We start from the raw sequence: 18766 nt of genomic DNA on the forward strand, positions 1-18766 counted from the left end.
GGGAGCCACTACAGGCACACTTGTGCTGCCCCTTTGGTTGGAAGCAGCGGTGGAGCGTGCTTTAATAACGCCTTGGGCTCATTAGATCCCAGCCTCACAAAGCAGCATAGGGCTGGCTTGGGGGTGGCAGCGTGAGCAGTGCCCCCCCCCAGTGCACCTGGGGCAATCACCTTGGTAGCCCCCCCCCATGCCCTTGGTCTGACGTGAGTGTCAGCTGACTTTCTATTTAAATAAATCCCACCTCCCTGCCCAGGCACAAAGAAGCATTGGAAGGGACCAGCCTCCTCAAGGAGGAGAAAGTGTACATGAAAAGAGGGAGAAGGGCTGCCTCTGCCTGCTTGCTTCAGGCCATATTTGCTTCAAGCCATACTATTTCATGATTAGGTTTGTGCTGAAAATTGTTTGGTGCTCGGGAATGGTAGAGTTGGAGGAGTGAAGGTGATCCAGGCAGCTGGAATATCAGTCAAGTAGCACAGGATGCCAAAATGTTATCAGGGCTCATAAATTACATTGGTTTGCAGTATGTAAGACTTGACAATCTTCTTCAGCAATCTAGAATGGCCTCCCTTCTCCCCACCTTGCTTAACACCCCACCTGATAAACTCTAAAGCTTGCTCCATTTGGTGGACACTTTTGCTTGGCTTAATAAAAGTACTGCCCTGCTATGGAATTTACTGATTCAGTGGCCAATTTACTTGGTTTGGTGTGGTTGCATTGAAATAATACTGATTAAAGCACATAAATGTTTTTTGGTAAACTTTCTGGTGTCCCCATTACCATTTACCATGATCCTCTTATTATTCTACTCTTTTCTCCCTTCCCTGATATTAATATCTAATCTTCATCATGGATCGGGGTGCTTTGAGGTAGGAAAAGAATCATGTATACTACTTAAAGTGCCTTGTTGGGAATGTATGTGTTTGTGCACCCCAGTCTTGCATTTATTGCATATACTCTGTAGTGATGTCCAGTGATATTTTATAGCTAGCTGTTGTTTTGTAATAGTTGAACCATATATTACTGTGATCAATGTTGTGACCTCAGGGAAATTGCTTATATAATTACATAAAGTTTACAGTTGTAAGACAAGGAAAGGGGAAAATACATCACTGTAAAATATAAATATGTTTAAATTACATTTAGGATTTGGAATAGTTCCTTGCTTGTGTTTTACAGAGTAATCTGTGATTTAAATCAGGTTTAGTTGTGTGTGTGTTCCCCCCTCCCCAAATTGGGTATTATAAATCATGAGTAGTTGCTGCATATATAGTACACAAGAGGGTTTCTTATACATTTTAATGTTTGCATAAGTAAGAAATACCAGTAGTTCAGCAGTAAAATTGCAAATGTAAGCAAAAGTGAAGATTTTTCTAAATTTAACTAGGTTGCATTTGTTTAGTAAACTCCAGCTATAATTTACTATTTTATTGCATTTGCCTTTGAGGACTTTGTTGGTTTATTTGTATCGGAAGAAAAGGGAAGGCACTAAATTATAATTGCTTTGTAATTAGAGTCCAAGTAAAAGTAGCAAGCAAGTCTGCATAGGATAAGTTAAAGTAGCAAAGGATGAGTCTCAACAAGATGAGCACTATTAGTACAGTGTCTAAGAGACTGAGGTATGAATCAGGAAGTCTCCAGTTCAAATGTCACCTTTGTCAGAAACACAAAGTGTCCATGGACAAGACACTCTTCTCTCCAACCCCTTCCTTTTCAATATGGAGTGGGTACATTTGGTCTACGTTACAGGCTTGCTGGGATACTTATAACAAAGTAATGCTCTAAACACTAGAACACGCACTATACTCGTTGTTGTTGTCATTTACCATATTGTGCTGTTGAAAATAGCTGTTCCGGTTTTCAGAACAGAGTTCGGGTGTCTAAATTTATCCTTTTTAGATGTTAGTCAAATAGGAATCCTCATAAAAACTTCACAGTTTGAGACAGTTATTATCCCTCTTCAAGTATTTCAAGCCATGAGGTCATAAATACTAAATATGTTCCTGTGTCACAACTGACAGATTATGCATGCACAAAATTACTGGGTATATTTTTTTTAGAAAAAGTAAAAAATACAGACCAAAGCCTATACAGATAAACTTCTTGGGAGAAAAGTAATTATTTCTTGGATTAAATGTTTGGCCAGTTCAGTTCATATGCATAGTCCCTTAAAAAAAAGCACCTCTGACCGAAAACATACACCCTTGCTTAGTTTTAAGTGTAGTTTCTGAGAACCAAACTCTGGGATTGGGCTGGATGATGTTGATTAATAGGTGTGTGAGGGTGAAAGACTCCAGGGCCAAGCAGTAGGTCCATCTTGGTGGCATCTGATGTTGATTGGCTTTGTCCTGCGTGGCTGCACTGGAAGAGTGGACATTAAGATTAAGTGATGCTGTCGTGTTGAGGAGAACTGCACTGCATCATTCTGGGAAGAGACAGCTGTGGTGGTTAATCCTTCATCACCAAGGGAGCGCTGCCAGCAGAAAGATATACAGTCAAAGATAACCCTCCATAACTTGTGCTAAAGATCAGAAAACTTTGAATTCACATCCATCTGCTTAGTCTAGGGGTGAAGATGAAAGATAGGTAGAATAGGAAATAAAACAAAACAAAATAAAATAAAATAAAAAAATCCCCTGGGATTAATCTTGAGCACTGTACACCGCACAAAGAGGGGAAAAGGCAAGAAGATAAAGCTTTCACATGCTGTATCTTAAAGAGATCAGACTCATTCAGATCAGTTTAGCTTAATTGCCTTTAATGCTCATAGTGACTTAATATGTATGTTGCCATTTTCCCTAGGAATAAAACAAGAAGGCTACTCCTTGTACATTGTGGGTCTTTTAATACACTGCTGATAGGATGATACACTAGTATTTGACAACAGAAAACACCTGAACAATATTAATCACGAATACCTTAGCTCCCCCCGCCCCTCAAAAACATGTGATTAAATTTCCCTTTACATATGCATAACTTCTGTGATATGCATAACATTCCTACCTATCCATGAGAATTACCAGCCCAAAACACGATGAGGATTTTTCATCCCCCCCACCCCCAGTTTTATAAAGCATACCATATTTAAATGGAAAAATATCTAAATAAGTGATCTAAATAGAAAAGTTAAAAATATGACAATCATACTGTATTTTAAAATTACATTATATCATTTGTAATATTTTGGATCTCATGAGGAGTGTGCATTGTTACACCTAGAACCAATAAACGTTGTCCAACTCTGTCTAAACCCACCGTATTTGGTTTCTGCTTGCCTCCTTCCACTTCTTTCATGAAGGTTCTTTTGCTCAAATCAAAATACTGTACTGAAATAAAAATATGCACAAAACATGAGCAGATGCACAATTGTAACAGCCACAACTATAGCTCTCATGGTTTTGTTAGTCTCTTCATTTAATTAGGACAAGTGTGGCAAGAACTTCTGCAGTGTTTGGGGAGATGGTGAAATGTTCAGGATTTACTTGGCCGTTTTTGCACAAGTTTTTGTGCCACTGAAACATAGACCCTGAAGATATATAATGCAGACCCAAATTAGTCACTGAAGTGTTTTCTGTTCTTACTCCCAAATGACATTTTTAAACTCCCAAATGGCCTGATACCTCTCTTCTGTGGACTCTCTGGCCATGTCTTGTTGCAGTTAAGGTTTTTAAGGTTATGCCCTGCATTTGTGTTCTTGGTCTAATGCTGATGTTTGTATTGTTGACTGTTTTGGGTCAACTTGTGGATTCTGACTTCTCTTGGCCTTTGCACCCCATTCAACAGTTCTGGGCTGTCCCTTCCTTTTTTACATTACTCCATTTAGAATGAGTCATTTTGGGCACTCTACTGCCAGAATCACATACTGTCTCGGTAATGTTCACATTACACATAACACTCATTACACATTATAAACCTGTGTGTGCATGGCATTGTGTGTATGTGTTTATTTAACACTGTGCCAAATTTTCATGATTAATGATTTTCAATGAAAATGTTCCGTTTCTTTTGAAGTAGTTGGGGTTGTTTTTGTCAAATTTCCAAGTTTTGAAGGAAAAAATGGGTTTTGTGTTGAAAATGGCTGCTTTTGGTTTATATGATTGGTGCTTTTCTTTTTTTCACACTTTGATTCCCATTGTGCTTCAAGTTCTTCATTAGCATTGCATGCACATATCTTGATATGAATGTTTTCCAAGAGTTTTCTCTAGACAGATGTATTTTACTCCCTTTCTCAGGCCACAGGTTGAGGTGCTTCAGCTCCCATTTTCCTGCAATTGGTTGTGTACAGATGATGCCAATGATATACAGCAGTAGCTACCTGATAAAAATCTCCATTCCTGGCAGTAACTTTTGTAAATGTTATTTGACATTACACAGCCCATAATGCTCTAGTGTGGAAATGTCATGACATCATGGTGGAGTTTGTCACTGACATGTAATTAACAAAAACACATGGGCAAAAAATATATATGAAATGATATCATGCAGGCATGTGAAAAATATAGGGTAACAATTCTTACATACATAAGGAATAAATGAAATTTATGATGTCAAAAATTAATCTCTGGGTAAACACACAATTTTCAAATGAACACACGCTAAACTTTTGAGAGGAGTCCCAGGGTGAGGGGAGAAGAATTGAGAAGGGTGCATGATTTTTGCAACAGTGAACACCAACATCAGAGTGGATGACTAGGTTTTTCTTACTCTTGGTTGTACCAACATGCTTGATATAGTTGTTCGTAACAAATAGTGAAGTTGTCTCCAATAACCTGCAATGTTTGCAAGACATTAGGATTTCCTTAGAATTCTCAGGAATTGTTAGTGGGCTTTTCAGAGTCCCTTATGTTATCTTAATGAATGACACGAGAGAATATCTTATGGTTATAATAATATACGTGCCTGGTGGCATTTATTGCCTGGCTTCTTGTCTATTCTTTTGAGAGTTCAGGAAACACTGTGCTGCGTTTGTGAAATTTCAGCCTAATGTCTTGAAAATACATCTCACGCCCCCAATAACACACTTAGGCCTGATTTGAATGCTTCATGTTTGAATTTATTTATTTACGTTTTCAGTTTATTTACATTTCTAGGTACAGGACTAGTTGCAAAATAAAATTTAAAAAAGCTCTTCAATTTGTTTTCAATGTAAGTAGCTATAACGTTGGTTATAAAGTATCAAGGTAAACTTCCTATACTTAAATCCCAAAGCAGGTGTAAGGAAGCTGTGGTTTCCCAGATGTTGTTCAACTCTCCAACTATTGGCTATGCTGGCTGGGCTGCTGGGAGTGGGGAAATAACAACTTTGAGAGGGTCACAGATTCTCCACCCATGTGGTGTGTGTTATTGAAAATGTACTATGCTCAACTTTTTTGCGTTAATTGAAATAGAAGACTTTAATGTGGTATGTCATAATGAACAGAGCAAACATGATGAGGCTTTAGAATGTGAGGCTGGTACAGGATGGGTTAACACACTGACTAATGTGGTAGGTTTACAAGCAATGGCCTTTCTTTGTTCTGTTTTATCATACACATTTATCACGTTCAACCTGGCAACCCAACCAAATAGCTGTTTAAGTTGTAAAAATGAATCATAGTGCAATCTCATGAACTGTATATGATATAACCAAGCCTAATAACATTATACAGCAAAACCTGTAATCCTTTTTGATGCTATATTCCCTTTTAACATGTATCAATCTTTCCATTATTTTTTCTTTTTAATATGAATCATTGTTTTTTGTGTGTGTTGTGGAATGAAGAGAAATTGGCTATTTCCAATACTGCCATACCATTCAAAGTAACAAGGAATATTTGTATTTTTTATTTCTAAAATTAGGCCTCGTTTGCTCTAGAAATAAAGAAGGAGGCTTAAATAACAAAGATGCAACTATTATTTAAAATGTTTATATATATATCGGAAGGCTAAACCTGATTGTTTGTTTCTAAAGGGGGGGGAGTGTAAAGATTGTCCCCTCTGTCTTTCCCATGCAGAATAGACTTGAATGAAAAAATATTAGATTTCAGTGAGTTGCGTCAGCGTATTTCAGACTGCTGGGCTATGCATGTTTTGCAGCTGGTTCTGGTGCATTTGTCAAGTTGTGATTGATGAGCATCATCGCTCTAAAGTGTAAAAGAAAATGTCTTGGCATAGGGGGACATGATGAACTGCCGTCTGGCAGGCACTATAGACACGGATGGTCACCGTTTTGCTTTTGCTTTCTTCGTGCCTCCCCCATCTGTGCTGTCCTTGCCAGAATCCACAGAAGTCACCAGGAGCAGCTCAACCCAGCCTTTAGCCTTCTGATATCACTTTGGTAGTTGTCAGATCATATGAAGTGTCAAAATTCATAGGGCCTTCTCCATGAAAAGATACATTCAGTACAGCTGCTGCATACCTACATAGTACCTCTGACATTGACATATTAGTTATGCTGTCTTTTGCAATCAGATATCTTTAAATTTGCCACCTTGTTAAGTTTTGATTAATGTGATTCCATTTCACTAAAGTAATTGGCTTGGCCTGTTGTAGAAAATAATCAGGCTTTCTACGGAACAAATGCTAGAACATGCTAATGAGGGAGTGAGTTCGTTAAATTGATGGCGTGGAGTGACAGTTATTAATGATTGTTATGATAAACAGACGAGTGCGAATTGGGATGAGTTGGGCAAAAGTGACAGTTTAAAAATAACGTATATTGGAAAATACTAACGAAGTAATATACTGTTAGGAAAACAATCATGCAAGTTGTCAAAGGAAGAAGTGTAATTATACAGCTGCACAAGCCGCCTTCGGAGGACAGGGACCTGGCTGATAATGGACACATTTTTTGTTGGCAAGAGGAAAATATGTTATGGCAGAAAAGAGTGCAGATTGATAAATTAATTGGCCTTTTTCACTGTTCCAAGAGCAAACTTGGCCAGCAACAGCAAGGCAGATTAAGTGAATAAATGAAGTGACCCTCCTTATCCATTCCCTTATCCTTTCATTGTTACACCTGTGCAAAACAAAAGCAACTTGGTGGGCTACCTTGCTCAAATGGCAGAGTTCATGACTCTTCATTTTAAAGCTTGTATTGTAAAGCTGTTGACTCTTGGTGATTAAGGCAATTATATGAAGCAATTTGTGTTGCACCTTTAAGGTAGGGCGTAAGGAACCGATTGGAAGCTTTGGGAGAGATGCAAATTCTGCCAAGCTGTAGGCTGTTGTACAGAGAATTAGCCTGGGCTTATGAACACATGAAACTCCTTTAATATTGAGTTGGGCTATTAGTCCATCTAACCCAGTATTGCGTGTTACAAATTTGTGCTTCATTATTGAGATACAGGCAGGAATATCTGAACCATGCATGGGTTTGTTTGTTTGTTTGTTTGAATTGCTATGGTAGGAAAATCTAGAGATCACCACCCATCACTTCTACTTTTTTTATACTATAATAACTATAATTATTTTATACATTACAAGTTCTGAAGAAATCGACAACGGCTTGCTAGAATAGCAGGTCGTGAGGTATCAGTTAAATCCTCACTTGATGGTCCCCCTCCATGTCCCATGTCCAGAATCTGTTTCTGGATTGCTGACTCCCTTGCCTTCTGTACCTATCTTGATTCTTTGCCAGGTCTGTTCAGACGTCACAGGTGGATTCTGTTGTTTTTGCATTGAAGCAGACTGCCTGACCTAGACTTGCCACCCCTCAAAGAGCAGAAGCCCCTGGTGTTATAGTTCTATTAACTCAGTTGCTTTAATATAGAAATTTTCAACCTGGGCACAGAATGTGTTGGGTTCCATGGGAAGACTGAATTTCAAAGACCACAAACAACTGGCTAATTTAAACAGTGTGTGTGTGTTGCATTTAAACCACAATATTTCAAATGAATCCATGGTGATGCAGAATACTTGCCCAGCTTTGGAGCCTCTTATTAGAAAATCTTCTTGCTTAGATCTCATGGCACTCCTTCTAATGCACACTAGAATGTCTTGTGTACCAAGTCACTGTGGAACCACTACATGGTTGGATTGCTGGTGATTAGGAAAGTTGGAGGAGAGAGCCCTTTCTTTACTTTCCTATTCATCCACTTCTCAATGAAGCTGTTTCCCTTTCACCTTGAGATGTATAAAAAGATGTGGAGAAGTGATGTGTTGGGAGGGACCTCTTCCAACCTCATAATCCTTCAACGAAGGCACTGCAATATTGAGAAAGGGAAAGAAGAGCCCAACCCCTTAGCACTCCCTCCCTTGCACATTAAACTCAATGAGCAGATAATTCCCCAACATCCTAATACTGCAATCCTGTAGATGTTGACTCAAAAGAAAATGTAACTGAGTTAATTGGGACTTACTCCCAAGTAAGTAATGATGCCTATTTATTATAGGTTCTATTAGGATATGTTTTTTGAATAATAATGGTGCTACCTGTCCTGTTGTGCTCAACTTCAACCCTGGGGATGCAGTCTACTAGGGTGACTTAAGCTGCTTCTAAGTGATATTAAAATACGTGATTTCATAATTTTTTGCAATGTCTAGGAAAACAGAGTCACTGCATTTTGATATACAGTATGAATATTAAATTTTAAATTGGTCTATTTCAAGGAGAGTATCTGTGCTTTGTCTTTTTTACTTGATGAGTCACATCAGTGCAGTCACATGGACAAGCAAAACTTGCTTGCAGCTAGGATACGTGCATTTACTTTGAAGAAAGTCTGGCTTTTACCTTACAGATCGCTTGAAAGATTTTTCTGCTTTTCCTTGCCCATTGAGAATATTATTGTTTGAAAACGGAAAGAAAAACCAGTCTGGATCTTATTTCGATTTTTTTACAAATACTTAAAAAAAATCTTCAGGAAGATGCTTGTTGGCAGGACTGTACGTGAAAGATTGCAGTGATATTAAGGTTCTCAAAAGCTATGGGGGCTGCTAGAATAAAGAATAAAACTACATGGATTCTATTTGATGTGGAAATTAATACTGTACCATGTGGTGTGATACATTATTGGTTCTTCAGAAGTTAAAGTGGAGAAGTGGAGTTCAATAAAGGAGGGGAGGGAGAGGCACTTTAATTTCTATTTCAACATGGCTACTGGTCTTTTACCATGTACGGTGGTACCTTGGTAGTGGAATGGCTTGGCTCCTGAACAAATCGGCTCCCAAACGCTGCAAACCCGGAAATGAGAGTTCCGGCTTGCGAATGTTTTTTAGAAGCTGAACCTCCCACGCAGCTTCCGCAGCTTTTGATTGAGTGCGGGAAGCAAAGTTGGTGGTGAGCACAAATATTGGCCATATTGTATCTATGTGTGGATGGTAATATTTTGCCTATGTAACTTTTTTTTGGAATGGTGGAGCAGTCAGGAGTGGCACTGTCAAGGCATGGGCTTATCTGATTTTGAGAGAACCAGGTCCTATTTTAGAATTTTGTGAGATGAGCTTTTAACTACTGCAGGTAAAATCCCCTTTATTTCTGGAATAAGGTGTAAATTAAGGATCTGTTTCAAGCAATGGCTGGGGTATTACATGCAAAAATCTGCAACTGGACTTACATTCCTTGTTAGATGCTCTTATTGGTTTAAGTGCTAATTACCATGCTGGGCTGACAGAATCTATGAATAGTGGTAAATACTTCATTTTCACATCTATGTTTTTGGAAGTGCAGCCTTAACAGATAGGAGTACCTTACAGAGAAATGCACTTTCCACACATGTGGATGATTAAATTTGCTGCAGAGCATCCTATTAAGCGAAGAGGGATTAAAATTTTAGATTCTCAGTGCACTTTGAGATTTTTAAACTTGGATTTAATAAAGTGTCATAAATATTTACAAGTGGTGAAACCATCATTTTTGTTTATATTTATGCATGGGAAAAAGATCTTTTAACTGTGTTCCTATTCTAGGATTTGTCAGTTAGATTTAAATGAGCATTATGAAACATAAGTCTGGAACTGTAAATTTCATTTGCTTGATGCTATTTTCTGTTTATCCTTTTTTATTAGTTCCAGAATTGCACTGTGCTGGAAATACATTGCCACTGTAAACTTTATATATGTTAATTTCAAGCACCACTTAACTGCTGGCAACTTTCTTTAGGGAGCAAAGTAACTACCAAAAATACAATCTCCTGATATTATCAAGAGAAGCTAGAAGCCTATTTTACAATTCCTATGGTTAGAGAACTACCTACATAAGTAGCTCTTTGTGCCCAGCCTGGCATTTGGTGTCCCACCTCCCTCAAAAACAAAACAAAAAAAACAAAACAGCAACAGCCTACTATGCTACATTATAAGAAGAAGTGTACTATAAATTAGGGATGTGTGAGAAATTCAGTCTTTGCAAATTACAGTACAAACTGACCAGATCTATACCTCCTGGACTAATGTGTAGATTAGAACCCAGCTGCCTCTGAGATTTAGCACTTCTCTGAACTGGATGCTTTGAGAATGATCAAGGGTCACAGATTGCTCACATGAACTTTAGGGGAGATACCACTCTATCCAGAAAAGGCTAGGCACTATTCTCCAGTAAAACTTCCACCATCAAGCTCTCCATCTGATCTGGATAGTGTTTCAGTTTCAGACATGGAAGAGCATTTAGTCATGTAAGCTCTCATGTCTCACCTGAAGTGGCATAGCCCAGACACAAACTTACCTTCCCACCTGTGAACTAGACTGAAGAGGAAGCTTTTCTGTGGCTGGTTCCATTTTGAAGAGGGTGTTTTCTTACAGAAATGAATGGCTAGCTTTTGGGGGTAGATATTAAAAATGTGCTCTTTCTTGCTTTTCCCCACCAAGGGGGTCAGAAAAGTAGGTGGTAGGACCACTTAGAGCCCTACTTTTTTTTTTTTTTACTGAGCTTGTGGGTCAAAAGGTAGTTAGCCTGAGAGATAAGACTCCCTATAAGTGTTCCACTTATAGTGTTCCAAGACAAGGACTTAGGGGTTATTAGGAAAAGAATAGAAAACAAAACTGCCTTTGTTCTAATGCTCATATACAAATCTGTGTACATTTCTGTTTGTTCTGATTTTTCTTAAAAAGGATATTGTGAGGACAACTAAAGGACAACTAAAATAACCAGGAGGCTTACACACCTTTCCTATGAACAAAGGTGCTCTTTAGTATTTCAGACTTTTTAGATTGGAAAATTGTTGGTGGAGATGTGACCAAGCTGTATAAAATACATGCATGTACTGTACTGATGAAAGAGGGATATTTTTCTCCCTCTCTCAGTACAGAACTCAGGATCATCCAAGAGAGAACTGTTTGGCAGGAGATTCAGGGGCAGACAAAAGGAAGTACCGTACTTATTCACACAGTGAGTCTTTGATTTAAGGAATACCCTGCCACAAGAAGTTGATTAGGGCTGTTAGGTGAAGTGACTGTAAAAGCAATTTAGGCAAATTCATGAATAGGTTTATCTATGACTACATCCCACCTCTAGGCTGTCAAACAGTGCTTGACTAGATGAACTTTTTGTCTCATCCAACAGAGTTTTTATATTTTCTAAGGATAAAAGTTATCGGGACTGGGAATCTGTAAAACTTGCTCTTCGTAATCTTAATACGATCCTGGTCTTTATTTATTGTTGTCGTACATTAATTTACTTATATCCCAGACTTCCTTCAAGAAGTTCATCACAGATTACATATGGTTGAACATTTCCAAAGTAGAAAGCTTAAAGGTTCAGACCTGATCAGTTTCAGCAGTAGAACTATATATTATGCTTTCTGAGCATTCTCTTTTCTTGATATTAAATAAAAATGTCTCTGCTTTTCTCATGTGAAAGATTTCCCCTCTCAAGGCCTAGGCCAATGTTGTCCTCTCAACTTGTAAATTGCTTAAATATTGGATTGCACCATCTAAATTTGGTATGATATCTGTGTTCAGGGTTTCTCATTTATACTTATTATATAATACTTTGCAAATTAACTTTTGCATCATATTCTGGAATCTAGGTTTAAAACGGCAAAATACTTTGTCAGGTGAGCGTCAGAATTTGACTGCCTAGACTTTTCTTGTATGCACTTATAAAGATGGAAATATTAAGAACTTACATGAACAGGTTTTCACTGTGGAAGATCTAGATACTTCAGCAGGTAACACATAACTGAAATCTTTTTGTAGTTGTCAAAACAAGCAGCTCTAACTTTGTACATTTTCTGTTAAAACTAAAAGCACTATGACAGTCGGAATCCTGGTTAAATCAATATAAGAAGCAAACAGACTTTCCTTTTACTTCCAGGATTCATTAAGAGTTTTGACATGTCTGAAGTGCCTCTTCAAAACATTTCTGTGTCACTAAGGGCCTCTTCTCATGAGGTATTTTGTACTTTGGAGCAGAAACAGAGGTCAAAATATATGCGTCCTGTGTTAAGTTTAAAGTCCACATACAGGTTTCAGGCATAGCTTTTCCCACACAGTGAGGATGGCAGGAAAGGTTCCCTACTGCAGTGTATTCTAAAGGGGAAAGCTGGTGGGGTAAGAAGCATTATCTTTTTTATAACTGGCCACCTACTTGTATGTTGTACCTAGGTATGTGGACCAAGGACCAAAATGCCTTGTTCATATATCTTGTGAGAAATGTCCTTCATTTTAAAGATCTCAGTTTGGCATTTTAGCGAAAGAGATCTATTTGCTGTATGCATATACAGTATTTTGATGCCTGGATAGCTGACCATATGGAGCAAATCTGCACTTTTTATTGTTGTTTATGAAATATTTCCTATGCCGTCAGAGCCTCCTAAGGAGGTGGGAAACAATGAGAATGTTAACCCTACTGGCTGCTGGGTGACTGTCATTGTTTGTAGTCTACTTGACAGTTCTCAGTTTTGTTGATGCGTGGAACAGCATTGTCCTGATGTCTAAAGTCACTCACAATTAGCCTGAACTATAGAAGCTGCCAGTTTGGGCCTGGCTTAGATAGACAAAGTAGACAGAAGTGACCTGATATTTGCTTTTCAGTCTTTCAAAATTACCATCGATTTTGTCAACAGAATGTATTTATCTGAGGAAAAAATAAAACGGCACTCGAAAGACATTTAGTCCAGTATTACAGGCTAGTGTTTAGCATGCTGCTGAAATCTGTCTTTACAGATACTCCACACTGTTACTGTATTTTCACACACATACACACACCTCGAACTATCCAGCTCTATGAATTCACAGAGGAAGCAGGCAGTATCCAGTCCCAAGTCCCAACTCCAATCCAAGTCCAGCCGAGAGCATACAGGACCTCGGACAGTTCCAAGGGTCCCCTGCTAAAGCAATTCTAAGAGAGATGATGTCTCTGAAGACAGCTAGAACTAATCGAAAGCCTCATGTAGGCTAGCCAGGCCTTGCCTCCCTGGAGAAGCTAGCTGGTTGGTTAAAGGAACCTTGCCTTATTTTTTGGCCTTTGGCTTCTGTGAGACTGAGGAGACAGGTACCACAGGGGGCGGTATCCTCTGTGTCAGAGGATGGTGGTAGGATTGTGACCTCTAGCTGGAAGTGCCCTGAATAAGGTATTGGAGATTCTCTCCCTGAGGAAGTAGCCTGAATCTCATCCGAGTCCACCACAGTGAATTGCAAGATCCGTGGGTTGAGGGTCCTGACACAAACGCAGACCTGCACTAATTTTGGATGTACTTCCTTCACTACTGTATGCAATTTTATGGCAAGTAAGAGTGTTCTTATATTGCAGTGATAAAGATACTTATATTGCATAAAAATTTTCCCATCCAGTAGCACCTTAGAGACCAACTAACTTTGTTATTGGTATGAGCTTTCATGTGCATGTACACTTCTTCAGATCCTTATATTGCAGTGATTGTAGGAATCAGAATGCTTTGCTGGTGTGTGGCAGGAAGCGGTTTTAGAGACTAGAAGAGAACAGAAGCTATTTTCAGATCAGTTGTACCAAGACTTGAGCAATTTTAAGAAAGTTTGTGTAGACTTCAGTCTCCTGTGGTATCATTTCAAATCCGTAGCAACAAGTATTGCATAGGTTGTGTTTTCAGGTTTTTTTTAATTTGACTTATGCAGATAAGGTTTTATGGTTAGTTTCTTTCTTACAGCATCACTTTGTTCATCTATCAAAATTTTGAACATTAAAACAAGCTTTGGCTGGCAATTTGATGCGGTGATTGACATCAGTATGCTAAAATAGTAAATAAAATTATCCTAAGCCTCTAAATCTACAGTATGTCTCCGCAGACATACGCATCTTGTTTTTTGGGTGCTTTTATGCTTTGTGAGGCATCTTGAGCTTTTTAAGGACAGAAAAGCAGGATAGATAAATAAAAATAATATACAACACATAAACATACCTAATATAATCATACACTTTGTTCTTTAGAAGTTGCTGGCCACTTCTAAGCTATCAATGTGAGGTTTTGGGGGTTTTTTAGATCACAGATATCTATATCAATCCCTGATCATCAGGAAATATACATTTAACTAGTTTTGTAAATGGAAGCAAATTAGCTTTCGAAGATGGTGGTCAGCATAAACCAAGCCAGATAACACTTTCAGTATAACTAGCCAATTACAAACAATATTTTGACTTTTCATTTTACTTTTGTTCCTTGGACATTAATGTGGCTGCAGAGATCAAAGCTACACAATAGTAACTGAGTTTTGGTTGCCATTATTTTCATATCGTTGGCAATTAGAGGATTTGTATTAATATGCCCAGTTTTTGTATGTAGTTTCAAGTACATTGGAATGCAATTCCACATATACATGCTACTTCCCTGTTAATTCTGGACCTGCAGCGATCACTTGATTTTGGGTGTAATCATATACTTTATATAAAACTTACCCTGTTGTGGCCCTGCCATGCCAATAATGTTCAAGGCATGTATAAATGAATAAAAGAACTGTAAGTGTGCAGCCCAGACTATGCTTTGGATCATGTCAAATTATACCCACCATATACTGGGGATGGTAGTGGGGTTCGCCAGCACATGAGTCTATGCTTTATCTACTAGGCTGCAATTGCACCAAGATATATGATCTGCCAAAATGTGTCTGTTTGAAAAATGGGTTCGCAGCATGTGAAAATTCCAAAGCTCTGGAAACCAGGTATAAAGTTCACAGACTTGTTACTAGATGACCCTCATCCAACCCTATAGTTCTATGATTCTATGACTCAATGTAGCTGAGGAAGAACTGGGTCATTTGAAGATGAACACGTAAGACCACACGTGCTCAGTCTGGACAAAGTAACTAAACACATAATTTAAAAACTGAAATATAGAGATTTCTTCTGAAATTGCTATAAATGCTATTACCATGTGCTTGACTGGGATGCTATTATGAGCTTGCATATGATGTTGTTGATTGGAATATTAAAAACAAGTACATCAAAACTTATGAGGAACATTCCATTAGTGTCCTAGTTAATGCTGACCTGTAGGATAATGTCTAAAATTTATATTAAAAAAACATTTTTGAAGAGACCAAGAGTTAAATTAGTAAGACTGCAGAAAGGCATATAAATTATGCCCAACCTAATTAAATTTAACAAATTGTTATTTCTTCCTACTACAGACTGTGCAGATCCCAATAGCAGTTGACAGTATTTGACTTCCAAAAGCTGCACAAAGTATTTAATAAGCATTTCACAGTAAGAAAGCATAACAAATTTGGTGTTTTAATCTATACTGTGATTGTATACAAAATCAACTGATTGTGGCAGGTGTGCCACCTACTTCCCACCCACTGATATTACCAGAAACCAGTGTTCTGCATTATTCACCTGTGACAAACCCAGGCCATGTATCCCCACCTTCCTTTCAAGAAGGAAAAGGCTGGGAGGTGTTTTGCATATTGTTTATTCTTGGGTAGCCCTCCTATTTCTCGGTAGCCCCCAACTTTTTATAAAGCACATAGATCTGTATGAGAAACATTGACTTGCAGTATCTGTAGTGATGAGAGATGGACAGACACTTTTAGCACTCTGAACTTTGATTGTAGGCAGCTAATGTTCTCTCCTCAAGAACCTGTAGCCTGAGCAAATTGTTAGTTCACCGGATGAGGTTAGATCCTGTGGCTAGGAAAAACCTGACTTCAGTGTTCAAACTGAAGGAAAAGATTTAGTCAGGCTGAAGGAAATAAATTAGTGATAAAAGAATACCTACCACATTATTTAGCCTCTGAAAATAGTTTTTAAGTGGTACAACTTACAGGGAGCTTCTTTTCCCCTCTTATCAGATGCTCGATACGGATTTGGTGAAGTACATGCTTGCTTCCTTGCTTTTGAGATCATGGAAACAGGAGTCATTGGACAGAAAGGGGGCAGTCTGGAAAGAAACAGGCCAAGAGTTTTGCTGACATGGCTCAGGGACTAAATATTAGGGAAGAGATGAAGCAGCACTGAGGTGGGGAAAGGCCTCTCTACTGCTATTTCCAGCCCTCTGCTAAGTGCTGTTCTGGACAGGCTACTGAGTTTGTTTAGAGCATTTGAGCTATGGTTTTTCTTTTAAAGCAGGGAAAGCTGTAGCTTTCCAGATGTTGTTGGTCTTCAACTCCCATAAAGCCCAGCTGGTATGTCCAATGATCAGGAATGATGGGAGTTGTAGTCCAATGTCCAAATACATCTGGAGGGCCACATGTTTCCTGTCCTTGTTGTTTTAAAAGAAAAGGAGAATGGCAGGTGCATGGAGTAGTGGTATATGCTTCTTCCAATAAAATAATCACTTTAGAAGGAAGTTCACTATCGGGGAGCAAGGTTAATGTTGACAAAAGCAGAAGTGTGAAAATAACATCTAAAGCAAATGTGCCTGAGTTTAAGATGCCTCATAATATTATACAGTACAAAAGCAAATTTTCTAATATGAGTCAGTAACGCTATAGCCAGCAAAGATTAGGTGAAGCTTTACCAGATTATATACTCCCAACTGTAAGAGGATTTGTCGGTGTGACAAATACAGAGTTTAGAAAAATATTATTACATAGAAAAATATGTAAATGAAAGAGAATTACTTCACAACAATGTTGACTGTAACACAAGTTATGTGATATTTATACGTAGAAAATAGTTGTAATTTAAGGTGTGATTGCTGTATTGGCTTAGTGTTTGAAGATTCTTCAAAGACAGTTACTTTTAGCAATGGCTTAAAAATCCTTACCTTTTTGTTTGAAGTCATCAATGAGAGATTTTGTTGGTTGTTTTCCTGTTAGTCATTTGTATGTATTAGAGCTTCAGCTCCAGAGCTGAACAGCTAATACCTTTCTGGTGTGTAAGGATGCAACTTCACATTTAAATGTATTGTAAAACATTACACAAATCTGTAATTATATTACTTTTAAAATAAAGCCTTCATCTATCCTAAGTTCGTTTGATGTCCCTTCCCTGCTGACTCTATTTTTTCCTTGTTCCCACTTTACATTAATGTGAAGAGACAGTTGAGTAAATGCACAATGAACTTCAAAACCTAGTAATTGTTTTTCAGAAAGAATGAAACTTGCGAATTAGATATGGATTGTAAAAGAACACCAGAGCTGATTAGTGTTCGTTAGGTTTGCCTGCTGGACCGTTCTGACACCTGTCTTCCAGCTTTCTCGATAAATGCCACGGCTGATCCCTCTATACTGCCAGTCACATGACAGCGAGCGAGAGCTTGTGGGTGGGAATTAAAAAGATTCCCAGTGAACCTTGTCAGGCTTAGCAATTCATGGAACTCGACATAAAAGGCAACGTTAAACAAAGATGAGTTGAATCCATTTACATGCAAACTCTAGTTATCTGTGTTTAAAATTAAAAGAGAGAGACTGGAATGGATGAATGTTTAAGGAGGTTACTATTCCTTTCTTTGTAAGCTGTGCAGATAATAAGCTTCTAAGATGTTGGTAGGGTGGGGGTTGAGTGGGGAGGAAGCCAACTTTTGGGGCTTGAAAAATTGCCTTCCCTTCTTTTTAAGGAAATACCAATTTCTTCCTAAACCATCTGGTTGTGTCTTGTTTACAGCACAGTATGCCTGTTTGTGCTTATTAATCATGCTTACACAAGTATCTTAATTACTCCCGGTGTAGCTGCTCTGTCTTGAACTCAGAAATTGACCTTTCCCTTTTATTCCTTGAAATCATTAATCATACATAATCAACGACAATGGGACACAAGAGGAGGCTACCAGTATTCAAAAACCACTCACCAGCCCTGAGAAGAAATGTAGACCAGAGTGACTCCACTGCTTGCAGTCAGACATATCTTAATTAATGACGTGTGTGGGTGTGCATAAGCTGCTATTATTTTCCTGTTTTTACCTATCCAGAAGTGGCATTAATTTGCTGCCTTGAGAAATCATGTGCCAGAATTCCCCTCTATACTAAAAATCAAAAGACAAAGAAGAAGATAGTTTTATTGTGGTCTGAATTTCTTTGTACTTTTTTCTTTAGCCTTCTCTGTTTTTAAGTAGTAATCCAAATTCCCCCATCTGTGAATACATCATTTAAGAGTTGTAGTTATTTTAACTGTGGGTGGGTGTTTCCAAAGAAACTGCTTGCCAGATAAATGTTTGTTGCTTGTGTTCATTTGGGCAGTATCTGTAAAGCAATGGCATAGGGAATAAGACTGAAGGCATCAATGGATTATTAATAGGTGTGATTATTAGCTCACTAATTAGAGACTGAAAGTTGTGATATAATTGTAGTGTGTCATCTGTGAATTTAGGATTCAATCATTGTTGACAGTACACATCTTTTAATTGTAATCCATGCATCAGAGGTGAATTTCTTTAATTTGTTTTTACTTTAAATTGCTGAATTTCATATTGCATATGCATGTTTGGTATAATGGTTTTATGGT

At 38.2% G+C, this 18766-nt stretch overlaps 1 protein-coding gene and 1 long non-coding RNA gene across 4 annotated transcripts in view; one reads left to right on the plus strand and one right to left on the minus strand.

Annotated features, from left to right (window-relative positions):
- LRMDA (leucine rich melanocyte differentiation associated) overlaps positions 1 to 18766 on the plus strand; it is a 738096-nt gene that overhangs the window by 118793 nt on the left and 600537 nt on the right. The window lies entirely within an intron of this gene.
- On the minus strand, positions 1217 to 16258 carry LOC128413738 (uncharacterized). Its single transcript, XR_008330424.1, has 3 exons — positions 16101 to 16258; positions 3253 to 3318; positions 1217 to 2470 (listed from the first exon to the last, which is right to left on the minus strand). It is a non-coding gene; the product is annotated as an uncharacterized LOC128413738 (long non-coding RNA).

The sequence above is a fragment of the Podarcis raffonei genome, chromosome 5 (genome assembly GCF_027172205.1).
Source record: "Podarcis raffonei isolate rPodRaf1 chromosome 5, rPodRaf1.pri, whole genome shotgun sequence".
In the NCBI taxonomy this organism is placed as follows: Eukaryota; Metazoa; Chordata; class Lepidosauria; order Squamata; family Lacertidae; genus Podarcis; species Podarcis raffonei.